Here is a 17,410-nt window from a genome sequence, read left to right on the forward strand (position 1 = left end):
TGAATGTTTACCATTGCATCCCATTGGGCAATTAAAAAGCAAATGCAAATAAGGCAAAAGTTTTTTCTCTCCTCCAGCCAAAAGCCAACATTACTTCATTCAGCATATTATTTATCAGGTTTGAAAAAAGATTTCTCTGTGTATTATATGAAGTCTAGCTAATTGAGGCAAACACAGCTGTTTGCAAATGCAAATCTGTTAGACAAGGATTTAGCTGCTTGTAAAGGGTTCATCTGTTAAAGGGGGTCATAGCTGCTTGTAAATGGTTAATCTACACAAGAACAATGATGCATGTAAATGGTTATTTTGAGTCTGTGGTCTTTAGTCCAATCTCCAGCTATCATTGTGTCCAAGACAAAAGTCAGACATTTCACTGAAGAGGATATACCTACATTCTAGCTTCCACTGACATCTTTCTCTGCACCATGATAGACTATGAGAATGATTGCTTGGGGTTAACCGATTCCCTCGCCAGGGTGGGAACATCCTGGGAGGGGAACCATTTTTGGGATGGGACTCTGTAATGATCCCACAATGTACCGAGTGGCCCCCAGCTGGAATGATAACCAGAGGCTGCAGGTAATAGCCTGCAGTGTTGTGGGGTCACGATCAGCTGACATGACCTGTCCTTGAGCTGTCTGATCTTGATTCTCCAAAGCAGGCTGGAGAAGCATAGCACGGATAACACTTATTGCAGTTATAGTCCTCTATGGACTAAAACAGTATATAGAACTATTTAAAAAAAATTATGTAATAAATGTGAACAACCCTCTATCCTAATAAAAGTTTAAATCATCCACCTTTTCCCATTTTTCAAATACAATAATGTAAAAAGAAACATAAACATATTTGGTATTGTTGCATGCGGAAATGTTCAAACTATTAAAATATAACATTAATGAAACACGAGTACGCAAGTTTTTACAATGCACACTCAATTCTATAGAGTTTGATGAATTTATTTTTGATGCTCTTAAATTTGTATTACAATTTGTTAATGTAATAGTACAAACAAGGCACTGGGACACCTGTGCCTTGTATGTACACCAATCTTTTTCTGGCTATTCTGGAAAGACATCTTGTATTTACAGTTAATAACGGATTTTCACAGTTTATCAAACTTTTTGCATGCTTCGACAACAGCGTACTAGTTATTTAGACTAGGAGTGAGACCCAGTTCTATGAGGTTGCTGACTACTTGAATATTAAGAATAATGTGAACATGCATTTTATTTGTAATTTTGGAGACCAGAATGTAGAATTTTTGCATGTCAGATTAAAGATAGAGGATACTGAATTGATTACTGAGGGAAATAAGAAAGAAACAGCAAAGAACTCATTGTTGCATTTTGATGGCTCTCATCTGTTACATATTAAACAAGCCATCCCTTATGGTCAATTCATTAGATTGAAAAGAATCAAAAGTAAAAAAGAGATATACAGGCACAAACAGAAAATCCGAGAGCTACGTTTCTTGACAGGAACTACCCGGCAGCTCTAGTAGAAGAAGGTATAAAAAGAGCAGATTTGTTAACAAGAAAAGAGGTTCTGAAAAAGAAAAAAAGAGAAAAAAATGGATAGGAGGTTTACTTTTTCATTAAAAAAAAATGAATCTATGAATTGAGATGGCAGTTAGAAAAAGCTGGTACTGTATATCATAGAAGGAGATGAAGATCTAAAAAAATATCACAGAAAAGAAACCCCTTATCACATATTGAAAAATAGGACCTTAGGTGGTGTTAAAAAAAAACATAGCCAACAATAAAAATAAGAATAGAACATAGTTAGATGATGTGACCCCAAAAGTAATTATCCTTGTTGATACTGTAATTTTTGGAAATATAACTGAGGTAGCAAATTTGTAAGAATCGAAGGTGTGGAGCATAACGTCCAGCAATTAATCACATGAAGCTATAAGTGGTATATGCTATTTTCGGCCATTGTGGCTTCTACTACGAGGACAAGACTATTGGGCAATTATTTGTTAGGATCCGTGAACATTTTTATTCAGTACATTCAGGTAAAGGTGCCACACCTTATAGCCCACATAGTAGAAGCTCACAATAGCAATACATCAGTTCTGAGATTTGAAGGCCTTGAACGGGTATGTGCCAATATAGCAGGTCAGGATAGACATACCAAACTGCTGCAGAAGGAATCCTGTTGGATCATCAGAACGAACACACTGGGCATCCTAGGGCTTAATGATAGATATGACTTGAGTTCATTTCTTTAGACCTGTTAGTACTTTGATTTGTCATTTAGTTACATGATAGAATGGTGATTGGGTTTATGTTCATCATATAAATGTTACTGAATCTCATTTAATCAGAAGAGGCCTGATGAAGCACTAGAAAGTGTGAAACAGCTGTTGCCTCCTGTTCAGACTATACACACCTTTACAGTCGGTCTCCCCCCCCCCCCCCCTGTATCTATGTATGTGAGTATTTATACTAAATAAAGAAGAAGAATTTACTGTCAATGGTGATGGCCGCTATCTGGATTTCCTACCTGTTATGTCAACATTAATTAACCCACACAGTGAATGGCATAGACATTTTGGTTACTTCATATACTAGAAGAAAAAGCAATCAAAAAGTCCCATCAAAATAAAATCTGTTGGTATTGGAATTAAATCGACAGCTCACTGAGCCCTCATACAGCCTCATATATGAAAAGATAAAGTTATAAAGGTCAGAAGGGGACGCTTTTAAGTATACTCATATTCTCACCCCCAAAATGTTTTTTTTAAACAATACCTATATAAATTGGATATGATTGTAATCTTATGGACCTACATAATAAAGATAACATGTCATTCTAAATGTAAAGTGCACATATTTGGGTCTGTAGATGGAACATTAAAAGCTTTATGGATTTTAAAAGGGGGAGGAAAAAGTGTAAACGCAAAAACGAAAAATCACTGTTTCATCAAGGGGTTTATGGCTAAAAACGCCACTGATGGGCTCAAGCCATACTGTATAACTATAACAATAAAGGGTGCTACCTGATGTAACAACAACAAACTGCCAAAATACGTCTTATACTAATATTAGGAGCACACCTACATTTAAAAAATATCTCAAATCTTTATTGAATACATAGAAAATAATTACAGGACATACATGAGATAAAAAATAATGTAAAAAGCTCTGTCCGAGCCCTCTCTACAACCAGGGGGGCCCCACCCCAGGGACCCGTCCCTTAGATGTAAAATATCAAACTGGCCCCCAAACAACTCCACATGTATAATGATCAATCATGGGTATGTGCTGGCATGGGTCTAGTGGGATGCCAGTTCACCTGTTGCATTTTTGTTCATTTCAGAGTCTGGTCCTCCATCCCGACATTGCATAAGGATTTGCTGTAGTTTCAGGTTGTATAATTGGACATAAGTACAAACAGGTTTTTGATGCTACAATATTACTTAGTAGTATTGAGTAATTCCTGGATTATTTTGTATGTTATTGTATGCTCATGCTTAAGTAATTTTTGTATTGCATGTAAGCACGTACCCATGATTGATCATTATAAAGTATATGTGGAGTTTATTGGGGGCCAGTTTGAAAGTTCACATGTGAGGGAAGGGTGCCTAGGGTGTGCCCCCCCCCCCCCCCCCCCCCGGTTATTGATTGGGCTCAGGTAGAGCTTTTTTAATTGTTTGTAATCTCATGTATGTCCTGTAATTATTTTCAAAGTATTTAATAAAGATTTGAGATAATTTTTCAAATGTATAAGACTTCTCTTGGTAGTTTATTAAGGGGTTAATGGACCACCTGTAGCATATCGTTTGGCTTGTAGCCCAATCTGATGGTTTGTGTAGACACTGTTCGAAGTCCTAGGCTTGAAACGTGACATGAAAGTTTACTGATTTTACTAATATTAGGAGCACATCTACTAATATTAGGAGCACACCTACAGGTCCATTAACCCCTATAAATCGATCGTCCGGGGGCATTGTATTGCTCTAAGTACTCGACTGAATTATGACGCTCTGGCTCCGTCCCGGGAGCTTCGTGTACAGGTAGCTGGCTTAGAGGCTCTTTTACTGTCTTCCCCTTCTCTTTCGGGGGTGAGGCGCTTGGTAGCTGCTCAGGCCCTACTGGGTGATTTGGCTCTCCATAAGGTTGAGTGACAATTGCTCTATGCTAAGTAGCATTTTTATGAGAAAGATAATAAGGCTCACACTGTGTTGGCTAGGCACTTGCGTGACTGGGCGGTGGCTCAATCTCCCTCAGCTCTGAAAGACTCATCTAGTACTCTCCACTACCATCCTAACAATATCTCCCGTCTTTTTGTTGACTATTATTCTGGACTTCACTCTCTTCCTTCCCAGCTTCTGTCTGACCCGGTGGACCGAGCTGCAGAACTTGATTCTTATCTTTCGCAATGTCATTTGCTGGCTCTTTTAGCGGCTGACCGTGAAGTCCGCTCCCATTACTCTCAAGGAGCTCTCGGAAGCCCTCAAATCCCTTCCTGCGGGTCGCTCCCCTGGCCCGGATGGTTTCAAATACTTGTGCTATAAAACTTATACCTCCACACATCTCCCTAGGCTGGATCACACTTCTCCCTAGGCTAGATTACTACACACAATTCCTCTAATGTGACAATCTGTCCGTACAGAGGTTTGCCTCTGTTCAACTTCTGCTGTCATTTCAGTCTCAGCCTTTTGGCGAAGATCAAGTGTAGTATCTGTACTTATCAGTTTCATGCTGGTGTGGGGCTGGTGGGGATGGGTGCTGCATGGAGGGGGCAGGTGTTCCGGGGCATTCTGGGGCTGGTGCCACAACACCAGCTCAATGGCTGCCCTGATGGGACCTGTTTCTTCTGGGTCTCGCCATGAGGTTGGGGGGTGTAGAGCCGAGGTACTTTTGTGCCTTGGGGAGTGGTGACCCTGATGTGCTGAAACTCACTGGGTGTTATAGCTCAATGCGTGAATGCACTGCACCATATACTCTTCACCTTTGGCACTCACCCTTGGTATCCTGGCCTTCTGGCTAGGATCAGGGAAATTTTTATAGATCCGGCTGGATGACCGGGCAGTATATCTGCACTCATTCACTTATTTTTGTATGTCACTGTGCCACGTTTCGTGTTTTTCTTTGTATACAGGATTGTCAGGATGCAGTAGCCCTTCTGGGTGTCCCACCTGGCGGTCTAGGGGAGGTGTGTGTGGCCATTAGGTTCCTCACCTCCCTGCAACCCCTGGGCATCTTGGCTTTTGTCAAGTTGCCATCAGTATACGGCTCCTCGGCTGATACCTTGGTTAACGCCTAGGTTGAAGCCAGGTGCATTTGCAGCCCCTTAGTAGCTTCGGCGAAAAGGGGCATCAAACCTGGATCCTTGCAGGGGCCTTTTGGCCCGGAGGTGAAGGGTAGGTTTGTTGGGGGGGCCTCTCTCCTGTTGGAAAAGGGCTTAGCGATAGACCGCATCCTTTGTGCACATTTTTTTAGTGTGATACGCTTGCACTGTTTCTTGCACTTTGGGTGATATAGAGCACTTGCCTCAGCTCTTAAAAAAATTTCTGCTGTCATTCCAGTTCTTTGATTGTCTCCCAAACACTAGGACAAGCATTGCCCTAAGCATGTAATGATAAGCCAAAGTCTCTCAGTTCAAGGATTCAGTCCCTCTCAGTTTACAACAAGTGAAAATAATTGATACATCAAAGAACAGGAGGCATCTTACAGTCATATCATACTGATTCGATTTCTGAGGTGTCATGTTGATGAAAACATTTTGCTTTTAATTTGGCTTTAACACTTGAAGCCCCTCCCAGTTAACACAGGTTGGAGCTAGGTGCTTGATAATTTGATCAATTGCAGATCCCAGCGATACCTGATACCTCCTTGTCTTTCTTCAGTCTGCAATTTAAATGTTGTGGCATATATAGCCTATGTTTGAGCTTTACCAGGAGGGGATTGGTCCTCTTAAAGACCACTCACTCTTTGAATTTTACAGCTCGGTTGACTATTGAGGGAAATACCCACACAAAATTTTCAAGGGTATGTTTACACGTACTGTAAATGCTGCAAATGTCTCATTGGGGGTTTTATGCAGTGTTCAACTATTTATTTCATTTGGTTTACACCCCGTGAAATATGCAGCACATACACTACATGTGAATATAACCTAAATGTATTTCGAGAGATGGCACAGCCTAGCTGGGTTGCCTAATTTTTCTGCTTTGTGGACAACATATGCTAAAAACTCGCCAACAATTTTTTAAAACCATGATAAATGACAGAGGTTATAGGTAATACACGTTATAACCCAATATACTAATGTGAGCTTCGGAAGATGGAAAATAATAATAATAATTACAATCACAAAAACCTGCTTAAGTTCCACCAGATTCCCAGACAAATCCATATTTTTTACAGACACTGGAACATTTTTATTTTTATAGACTCTTCAGGAATTTATGGACAGCTTTCAGCTTAGCAGAAAACGTTCAACACATTTGAAAGAAACCAGCAAAACATACTATAAGGCGTTCACCAAAACTATCAATAAATATATATCTTTATTGTTGCAAAGTAGTAAAAATATATACAAAACACACAGAATAAAAACGATTAAAACACAGGGAGGGCAAGAGAACTCTACATCCCATCCCTCAAACACAGAGGGGACCTCCCTATAGGGATACCCTAGCTCCACTAATAATTCAATACAAAAAATCCATAAGCAGTCTCAGGAATGCAGTCACAAATAATACTTCCTAAGAATAACTGCATATAATACCCATCCTCATTCAGACTATACAGCCTAGAGACATACACATGGCACAATAGAGTCAGTCAAAATAGCGTAATCCTCGGAGCGGGTGCCTTCCAGAGTAGAGATGAGCGAACTTACAGTAAATTTGATTCGTCACAAACTTCTCGGCTCAGCAGTTGATTACTTATCCTGCATAAATGAGTTCAGCTTTCAGGTTCTCCGGTGGGCTGGAAAAGGTGGATACAGTCCTAGGAAAGAGTCTCCTAGGACTGTATCCACCTTTTCCAGCCCACCGAAGCACCTGAAAGCTGAACTCATTTATGTAGGATAAGTCATCAACTGCCGAACCGAGAAGTTCGTGACGAATCGAATTTACTGTAAATTCGCTCATCTCTATTCCAGAGTCCCCACGTGTTCCATCACCAAGTGGTGACTTCCTCAGGGATGCTATTTTCTTTCAAATGATATGATATGATATGTTAAACATTGGCAGCTCCCTTCAGATGTTTTAGGGGATTGAGCTCACTATTTGTGCATTTGATAGCAGAAAACATTGATATAATTATTACATTAAAAACGTACATCTTGGTAATAGTGTTCCCTGAGATACATCAAAAGAGATCTTAAACAGGAAAAAAAAAGAAAAGAATGCCTTAAACATCTTCATAAAAACATATAGAAACAGAGCAGAAGTTGCATTTTAATGTATTACATTACAAATGCACTTTAGAGGGGTACTTCACTACCTTAAAATGTATCCGCTATTTGCATCACAGGGGATAAGTGTCTGATTGTGGGGGAGGGGGAGTCCACTGTGCATGTAGCAGCATGTCATCAGTGCATGAGCCTGTGTATGGGTGGGTTCACACCATGTTTTTACAATACAGTTTTTTATCAGGTTTTTGATAAAAAAAAAAAAAAGTATTCCTCAAAACCTGACTAAACTGTATTAAAACGTGTGCACAAAGTTTTATCTGTATACGGTTTACAACCGTATAAGATTTGAAAAATGATGTCCGGTTGCATCCGTTTTTTAAGAAAAACGTTTTGAACTTTTCACTACATTATAAATAAAATTTCACTTGTTTGATTGAAATTCCAAGAAAAAAAACTGTGCAAAGTCAAAAACCGTATGGTGAAAACTGGATGGAACCGTACACACATACAGGTCTGTACAGTTCCCATTGACTCCCATGTTAAACCTCTTAAGGACCCAGGACGTATGGGTACGTCCTGGGTTCCGGTCCTGCGATATAACGCGGGGTCACACGGTGACCCCGCATCATATCGCGGCGGGCCCGGCGTCATAGTGATGCCGGGACCCGCCACTAATAGTGCGCGGCACTGATCGCGGTGCCGCGCACAATTAACCCTTTAGACGCGCGCTCAAAGCTGAGCCGCGAGGCTAAAAACGAAAGTAAAAGTGTCCGGCTAGCTCAGGGAGCTGTTCGGGATTGCCGGGGTATAATCGCGGCATCCCGAACAGCTGTAGCACAGGAGGAGGTCTTCTTACCTTATCCTGCGCTGTCCGATCGCCGAATGAATGCTTCAAGCCCGAGATCCAGGCTTGAGCATTCAATCGCCGAAAACACTGATTGATCCATTCCTATGGAGATGCATCAATCAGTGTAAAAGATCAGTTAATGCAATGTTATAGCCCCCTATAGGAGCTATAATATTGCATTAAAAACGTGTAAAAAAATAATTAACCCTTTCAATGATCCATTCCCCTAATAAAAGTTTGAATCACTTGACATTTCCAAGAACAAAAAAACAAAGCGTAAATAAATATAAACATATGTGGTATCTCTGGATGCAGAAATGTCTGAATTATAAAAATATACTGCTTTTTAAACCGCACGTTCAATGGCTTACGCACAAAAAAATTCCAAAAGTTCAAAATAGCGCATTTTTGATCACTTTTTATACCACAAAAAAAGTGAATAAAAAGTGATCAAAAAGTCTGATCAGAACAAAAATGGTACAGCTAAAAACTTCAGATCACGGCCCTCATTGCGCCCTGAACACAGAAAAATAAAAAAGTTAAAAATAAAAAAGTATAAACGTATACATTTTCCTGCATGTAGTTATGATTTTTTTCTGAAGTGATACAAAATCAAACCTATATAAATAGGGTATCATTTTAACCATATGGACCTACAGAATAAAGATAAGGTGTCATTTTTGCCGAAAAATGTACTGCGTAAAAACGGAAGCCCCCAAAACTTACAAAATAGTGTTTTTTCATCAATTTTGTCACACGTTGATTTTTTAAAGTTAAGGAGGAAAAAATGAAAAAACGGAAAAAGCCCGGGTCCGTAAGGGGTTAATACGGTTTTTCACCCGGACCAAAAACCGTGGTAGGCCATGGTTTTCTGTCCCGAAAAAAAAAAGTAGAAACCCGTGTGGTTTGAAAAACGGAGACAACCGAATACAATATGGTGCATATGGTTTTGAATGGAAAGTCTATGGCCACGGTTTGCTGTATGGTTGCATACGTTTAAAAAAAATAATGTATCCAAAAACTGTATAGAAAAATCGTGGTGTGAACCCACCCTATCTCTGGTGCTCAAATAGAGAATGCATGGAGTGCGTGCTGACATGCTACTCAATGCACAGGGAGAGGTCAGACCTCCACCATCAGACACTTATCCCCTATCCTGGAGCTATGTGTTAAAGTAGTAAACTACCCCTATAAAGGTAAATGCATAATAGATGGATTTGATGTGCAGACACTCACAAAACAAATCAACAGCAGATTAAAGGCAGATTAAAATCAACTGGTGCCAGAAAGTTAAACAGATTTGTAAATTACTTCTTTTAAAAAAAATCTTAATTCTTTCAGTACTTATTTGCTGCTGAATACTACAGAGGAAATTCTTTCCTTTTTGAAACACAGTGCTCTCTGCTGACATCATGAGCACAGTGCTCTCTGCTGACATCTCTGTCCATTTTAGGAACTGTGCAGAGCAGCATATGTTTTCTATGGGGATTTTCTCCTACTCTGGACAGTTCTTAAAATGGACAGAGGTGTCAGCAGAGAGCACTGAGCTCGTGATGTCAGCAGAGAGCTCTGTGTTCCAATAAGAAAAAAGTTTCCTCTGTAGTATTCAGCAGCTGATAAGTACTGGAAGGATTAAGATTTTTTAACAGAAGTAAGTTACAAATTTAGGAAAGATAGTGTAGCTCACTCAGTAATGAAGAAGATACTTGAACCTGAGGTTAACTGGTGTTGCCCTCACCCAAGGGCCTATGGAAAATAATAAATAGGTATAGTTGATAAACAACTAAGGACCAGTCCTCAAGGTGTATCAGAAATATTAGCATATGATCCAGATAATAAATATGGTAATTTTAATGATATAAGTCACAGGTATATATAAGTCACTAATATCTGTCCCTGCAGGGCCCTTGCCCTTGTTTATTGTTATTAATTTTCCTTCTCCAGCCCGATACCGTGCTCTAACCATTTTTATTTTAGGTACCCTATATATTACTCCTGCACACTTTTATATCCATTTATTTCCATATGTGTGCACGATCATGTACATTTATATTTATACATTATAGATATACTCATCCAATTTATTGTCACCCTCTCATATTCTCATTTTTTCATTCATTTTTTCCATTATCCATACATACTTGTCTGTTCACTTCCATTTTCACAACATTTTTATTTTTATCTTTATTTTTATTTATTTATTTTTTTATTTTTCTATTTTTATTCTTATTTTTATTTTTATTATTATTAACATTTATCTAATTCTTATTTTTATTTTTATCAGCCACATGGGACAATCATATTTTGTCCCATTTGTTTTGTATTCATGCCATACCTATTTGATTATCTATTTCTAATATCTTCCTTTTCCTTACCCACTTTTCTATATTTTCTCTATCTCTCTACCTTATATGATCCAGTACCTTACTTTACTTTTATCCCGCAAACTCCAGGTTTTCCAAGTTTTCCTCTAATCACTAGCCACACTATATAAAATGTTCCTGACACGTACTGTATACATACATTTCTACTGAGGAAAAGGCCCGAGGCCTTGAAACGCGTCTAGAAACATATCATAGACTTGCATCTACTATCATACATATGAATTCATCTTCAATATAGCGATATTCCAACTTACCATTTGCAACTGCTGGAAGTCCCCATTATCAGGACCACTGCTCTACTATGCGCGCACAGCGCTCAGTTCACACGTGGCACGCCGCACCTACTTCCACCGCTGCTACTACACTACCATTGCTGCTAAACTATCGCCATTGCCGCCGTCTCCTTGGACCAACCAGCAATCCACGGCATACCAGAGAGGCCAGTGCCACCCGTGCCAGCCGAGGACTACAGGAGAAGGAGATCTGCGCTGCTACTAAGACACCGGGCACCTCCGGAGACCTGACATCTCCATGTCAGCCCGTACAACCAGCCCCATAGACGGCTTCAGGAGTGGTGAGTGGTGCCGTGCACCAGACCTCGTATCGTTATTCTTAGCAAGACTCTATAAATGTGATACATACTTTACCACCAATGATTGTTACTGTCTATTCCACACAAGGATCGCAAATAATTGAACTGTGTACTTAGCTACTGGAACTCTATCATGAGAACATTGAACTGCTGCTAGCACAATATTTTCATATGGATGCAAGTTTTTAATATATATACTTTTTTTTATATATTTTTAATATATTTTATTCTTTTATGAGTATTTGTTTTATCTATACTTATGCACTGAGTTTTATGCACTAATTTCTATGTCCCTTGCAAGGGCCCTGCAGGGACAGGTATTAGTGACTTATATATACCTGTGACTTATATCATTAAAATTACCATATTTATTATCTGGATCATATGCTAATATTTCTGATACACCTTGAGGACTGGTCCTTAGTTGTTTATCAACTATACCTATTTATTAAGTTACAAATTTGTTTAACTTTCTGGCACCAGTTGATAAAAAAAAAAAAAAGTTTTCTACCGTAGTACCCCTTTAAGACATAAGTGTTGAGTTATTTTGAGAGGACACAACATTAAACAGTGGTATACAGGCTATGCACTCACTACTTTACATTGTAGCAGAGGGTCATTTCTTCAAATTTAATCAAATATTTACAAAACTATGAGGGGTGGACTCACTTATGTGAGATACTGTAAATTCATTAGAAGAGATGAGAATACCCCTATATATTCACCAAAGATTACATGAATCAAAGTAGGAATTGTCACCTGAACTTAAAGGGGTGCTCCACTGGAAAACATTTTCTTTTAACACCTTAAGGACCAGGGTTTTTTTTCCATTTTTGCACTTTCGTTTTTTCCTCCTTACCTTAAAAAAATCATTACCCTTTCAATTTTGCACCTAAAAATCCATATGATGGCTTATTTTTTGCGCCACCAATTCTGCTTTGTAATGACATCAGTCATTTTACCCAAAAATCTACAGCGAAACGGAAAAAAAATCATTGTGAAACAAAATTGAAAAAAAAAAAACACGTAATTTTGTAACTTTTGGGGGCTTCTGTTTCTACACCGTACATTTTTCGGTAAAAATGAAACCTTGCGCTGTGATCTGAAGTTTTTAGCGGTACCATTTTTGTATTGATCTGACTTTTTTATCGCTTTTTATAAATTTTTTCATGGTATAAAAAGTGACCAAAAATACGCTATCCTGGACTTTGGAATTTTTTTGCACGTACGCCATTGACCGTGCGGTTTAATTAACGATATATCTTTATAATTCAGACATTTCCGCATGTGGCGATACCACATATGTTTATTTTTATTCACACTGATTCAAACTTTTATTAGGGAAGGGGGTTAAATAATCTTTATTCACTTTTTGTTTTGCAGTTTTATAGCTCCCATAGGGGACTATAACACTGCACACACTGATCTTTTACATTGATCACTGTTTTCTCATAGGAAACCATTGATCAATGATTCTGCCGCTTGACTGCTCATGCTTGGATCTCAGGCACTGAGCAGTCATTCGGCGATCGGACACCAGGAGGCAAGGTAAGGGACCCTCCTGCTATGTCACAGCTGTTCGGGATGCCGCAATTTCGCAATGGCGATCCCGAACAGCCCCCTGAGCTAGCGGCAACGTTTTAGTTTCACTTTAGACGCGGTGTTCAACTTTGAACGACGCGTCTAAAGGGTCAATAGCGTGTGGCACTGTGATCAGTGCCGCTCCCTATTAGCCACGGGTCCTGGCCGTTGTTAGAGGCCGGGCCAGACCCTCTATGACGCGGGGCCACGCCATGGCCTCGCGTTATAGAATGAGAGCGGACTCAGGACGTACCGGTACGTCCTTGGTCCTTAAGAGGTTAAATCAACTGGTACCAGAAAGTTAAACAGATTTGTAAATTACTTCTATTAAAAAATCCCAATCCTTTCAGTACTTATCAGCTGCTGTATGCTCCACAGGAAGTTCTTTTCTTTTTGAATTTCCTTTCTGTCTGACAACATGCTCTCCGTTGACACCTTTGTCCATTTTAGGAATTGTCCAGAGTAGGAGCAAATCCCCATAGCAAACCTCTCTTGCTCTGGACAATTCTTGACACAGACAGAGGTGTCAGCAAAGAGCACTGTAGTCAGACAGAAAGGAAATTCGAAAAGAAAAGAACTTCCACTGTAGTATACATCAGTACTGAAAACATTTTTTAATATAAGTAATTTACAAATCTGTTTAACTTTCTGGCACCAATTGATTTAAAAGAAAATGTTTTCTGGTGGAGTACCCCTTTAACCACTCTGTACCGTCTCAACAACAAATAGTAATGACTTGACCTAGTTCTGCTTGAAGGGTTAAACCTTTCTAATCTGTGGCAAAGCTTGTGGTTACTGTGGTGATGTCCTGGCCTATCCTGTCTGTTTTTTTTCTGGCCACTGCCTAGTCCACTTTGAGTCCACACTCATCTGCATCTGATTCTGTCTTCTTGGTTTTGTGACTTTGGCTCTGAAATTAGTTAACCCTTTGATACTCAATTCTGTACTTTTGCTACCCTCTTGGCTTTCTGATCGTTTTGGTATGTTTGCCTCCCTGTCAGTTTGTATATAGTGCGTGTTAACCAGTTGTGTTCTGACTGTTTCTCCCTGACCTTACTGTACTGTTGTGTTTTTTTTTTGACCTGTGACGACCCTGCACTTGTTCAGAGCAGGAAATGTCTTCTACTTGATGAGTCACTGTTCAGTGGTACTATACAATAGGTAGCGACAGGGGTTCTGGGAGAGAACTAGAGAGCACTGTGTCACTGCCCATAAGTGACACCAGTTTATAAAAAGTTGGTTTATTAACTGAAGGTGTAAAATGTTGACAAACCTTGGGGGTAGAGATGTAGGAAAGAAGGCCATCATTGTCTTCATCTAGTTCTCTCCTGGGTCCCAGAGGAGTAAACATTTTTCATTAAGGGTCACTGTTTCAGGTCCCCCACAAAAGATAAGGGGGCACTCCCTCCTTCTGGAGAATAAAAGGTTTAGTCTCCAGAGGCGACACGCCTTCTTTACCGTTGAGGGCTTCCAAACAGGGTGAGATACATTACTAGAGCAAAAAAAATAACATTAATTCATAGGCAGAGTTATCCTTTCCCCTTCATCCACCCATACCCTGTCCCTTCACCTTCTTGGTTTGTCTTGATGGACATGTCTTTTTTCAACCGTACTCAAGCATTTCAACAATAAATGTAACTATGTAGGGTGATGTGCCATATGTGCTTTGTATTTTCTGCAGATTATTTTTTATACCCTTTTACTTCAATGAGTAGGAAAATATGCAGCAGCAAAATATGACACGTGTAATCGTACCCTTAAATCTTCTTTAGGTGAAGGTAGACTCTTAACAGCTAGTATGTGAAAGAAGGCATGTCATACTGTTTGGTGTATAGGTCGTTCTACTCATAACTGCACTATATTAAGTATATTAAGTATATCAAGTTTTACAGTGTTGGGTCTTTTATATTAGTAGCAATGGTTTTACCAGGGTCAAATAACACTTTGCCAAAGCATTTCAACACCAGCTAAGATGACTGCTCTGTCCGTATTATCACCACTAATATTGCCCTATTTGTTTGGCAGAATAATAAAATGCATTGTCTAGCATGTGCGTTAAAATCTACACTTAAATGGGTGCTAACTGCAGGGTTTGAAGAAATTAGGTGAAAACAGAAGTTATACGGTAATTTATGATTCTGGAATAACTGCAGGCTGTAGATTACATTCCCCAGGCATTTCATCACATGAAAAGTTCTTCCAGAATCACATCATAAAACTGCTGCAGAGCACACAAGCTGATAAAAAGGAGCCAGAAACATGCTAGTCTGTGTGCCTGGCATTATGCTAACAATTAGCCTGTGATCCAATATGTCATGACTCTCAGCAACGAGAGGTGTACATTACAAAGTACTCCACTTTAAGGTAAAGTGGCAATAAATTTCAAGTCATTTGCCATCCATTGAGCAAAATTCTAAGTTGCCAACCTGGCACGATACTGTTTTTAGAGACCCACCTACAAAATGCTGCATGTTTGATAAACCGGCACTAATTTAAAAAAATGCAGTAGTCTGCATGGCAGCCTGAGCTGACGGGCCTGACTTAGCGTCTGAACTCCTGCATGTTATCTTGCTCACAGCTTTGCCATCCTGCTTGCTACTAGCCACATAGAGAGCTTGCTAGACTCCCTGCCTGCTCAGGATCATTTTGAGACTGCTATTGCCAAGATCTGCCTGGGGAATTGCCCTATCTGCCTGACTGCTGAGTGTGCCGAGGGACAGAGCATCCACCATCTCATCTTGCCTGTCTTGGGGCTATGCGGAGCTGCTCTCTGCGATACCTGACATGCTCTCTGACTGCTGTTATTTTGTCCTGAACAGTTTCTCTGGGCCTCTGTAGTCTACCGATGCTGAGGGTTCTCCCAGCTCTCTTATGCCCACCAGCTTTCTCCTGCTTCTCTCTGCCAGCGTGTGGTGGCATCACGTGAGTCAGCCCCTCTGCACTCACTCCCTGCTTATTGGCGTTTTGGAGGTTGTCAGGCTGGTACTCTGAGGTGCCACACTGCTCCTGCCTCCTCTCTGCTTATCTACTGCTGCCACGTGGACGTGTTCTTGGCTCGCCTCCATTTCCTTTAGGCTCCTCTCCTCTAGTATTCTGGGCTGTTCCACCTTGGGAGGCTGGCTGGGACTTGTGGTGCACATTACATCTGTAATCTGTCCAACTATACAGTGCCCATCTCTCTGTGTGTGACCCTGATGTGGAGTACCCCTGCTTGTGCCCATTACTCTGCCTCCATAGGTGTGCTTCCATAGGTGCCCATTGCCCTGTTTAATCCTTCTGCAGCATGCCTATACAAGTGACTGTTATTCTGTATGCTTCTCCTTGTGCAGTGTGCTTCTACAAATGACTGTTGCTCAATCTACTCCTCTTGAAGGGTGGTGCTGCACATGCCCCTTGCCCTGTATACTCCTCCTGCAGTGAGCTTCTACAAGTGACTCTTGCTCTGTACACAACTCCTGCAGTGAGCTCCTACAAGTGACTGTTGCTCTGTATACTCCTCTTGCTACTCCATGTGCCCTTTGTCCAGTATTTTCAGCTGGTTTCTATTGCTCTGTATACTCCCCTGCAGTGTGTATGCGGTTGAGGGTCTTCCTGTCCCTTACCATGGGTGGTAAAGATACCCAGACCAACAAGGGGAGGAGAAGGACTCAAGGGCTGTATAAGGAGGACCATAAGAATGCGCTGCCAGACACTTCTGCCTGTGTGCTGCAGTAAAAGATGACTAGTAGAACGCAGCAGCTAAACTAAGCATATATGCCAGAAATAATGGTTCGATCCTCCCTATGAAAGCAATGCACAATTCTGCTTCACAGTCCTCTTTGCTCTCCACCTCTGAGGAGATGGATGGGCCTCTATTGGAGACGTCTTTCCCAGACAGACTCCTCGCTGCTACCTCCACTGATGAGACTGCTCCAAAGTCAACCTAATCTGATGTTCTTAGAGCAGTGAACTTTGGAAACAATTTTGTTTTCACCCAGTTGTAAAGCAATAAAAAGGATTTTAACATTCTTTGCCAGGACTTTAAGAAGGGCACAATTTTCCTGGAGGAGAGAGTTGGGAATTTGGAAAATGTTGTGGGACCCCTTTGGAAAGTGATGACTTTAAGAATTGCCTTTGGCAGAAGAATCTCCACCTTGTGGGAGTTATGGAGAAAGTCAAGGGGTCCTCCAATTTTGAGTCCTGAATTCTCAATCTTTGGTAAAGAGACTTTCACCCTGATTCCTACCAGGCCGCTTCCTCTGGGCAGTCCCCCGTATATGGTTCTTATGAAGGTCACTACAGGAAAGCAAGGGATGTCCCAGATCTTGCCATTAATGGGCATAAAATCTCCCTATTTTCTGATTATTCTGCTGAGATCCAAAAGAAGAGGCTACAGTTTACTGACGTCAAGAGGAGGCTTTGTGCCCTAGGTGCACCTTACTCCATGCTCTATTCCATTACTTTGATGCCTCTAGAGACGCTCTCTGCTGGCTTGACCATCAAGGGAGGCATCTAAGAGCTAGTCCTGCTTGGGCCCATGAAGACTGGGCTGTTACAATGCCTGTGTCCTGACTGTTTTAGTTTAGAATGAGGCTCAGGGTATTGGGGGAGTCTGTCTGTGTTATTGCTGACCCTGTTATTTTTTCTACT

General features: G+C 40.6%; 1 pseudogene; it reads left to right on the plus strand.

Moving 5' to 3' along the window:
* The first annotated feature begins 4,652 nt into the window (after nt 1-4,652).
* LOC130359999 (U2 spliceosomal RNA) lies at nt 4,653-4,823 on the plus strand (annotated as a pseudogene).
* Nucleotides 4,824-17,410: the final 12,587 nt, after the last annotated feature.

Source organism: Hyla sarda, chromosome 2 (genome assembly GCF_029499605.1).
Source record: "Hyla sarda isolate aHylSar1 chromosome 2, aHylSar1.hap1, whole genome shotgun sequence".
Taxonomy (NCBI): domain Eukaryota; kingdom Metazoa; phylum Chordata; class Amphibia; order Anura; family Hylidae; genus Hyla; species Hyla sarda.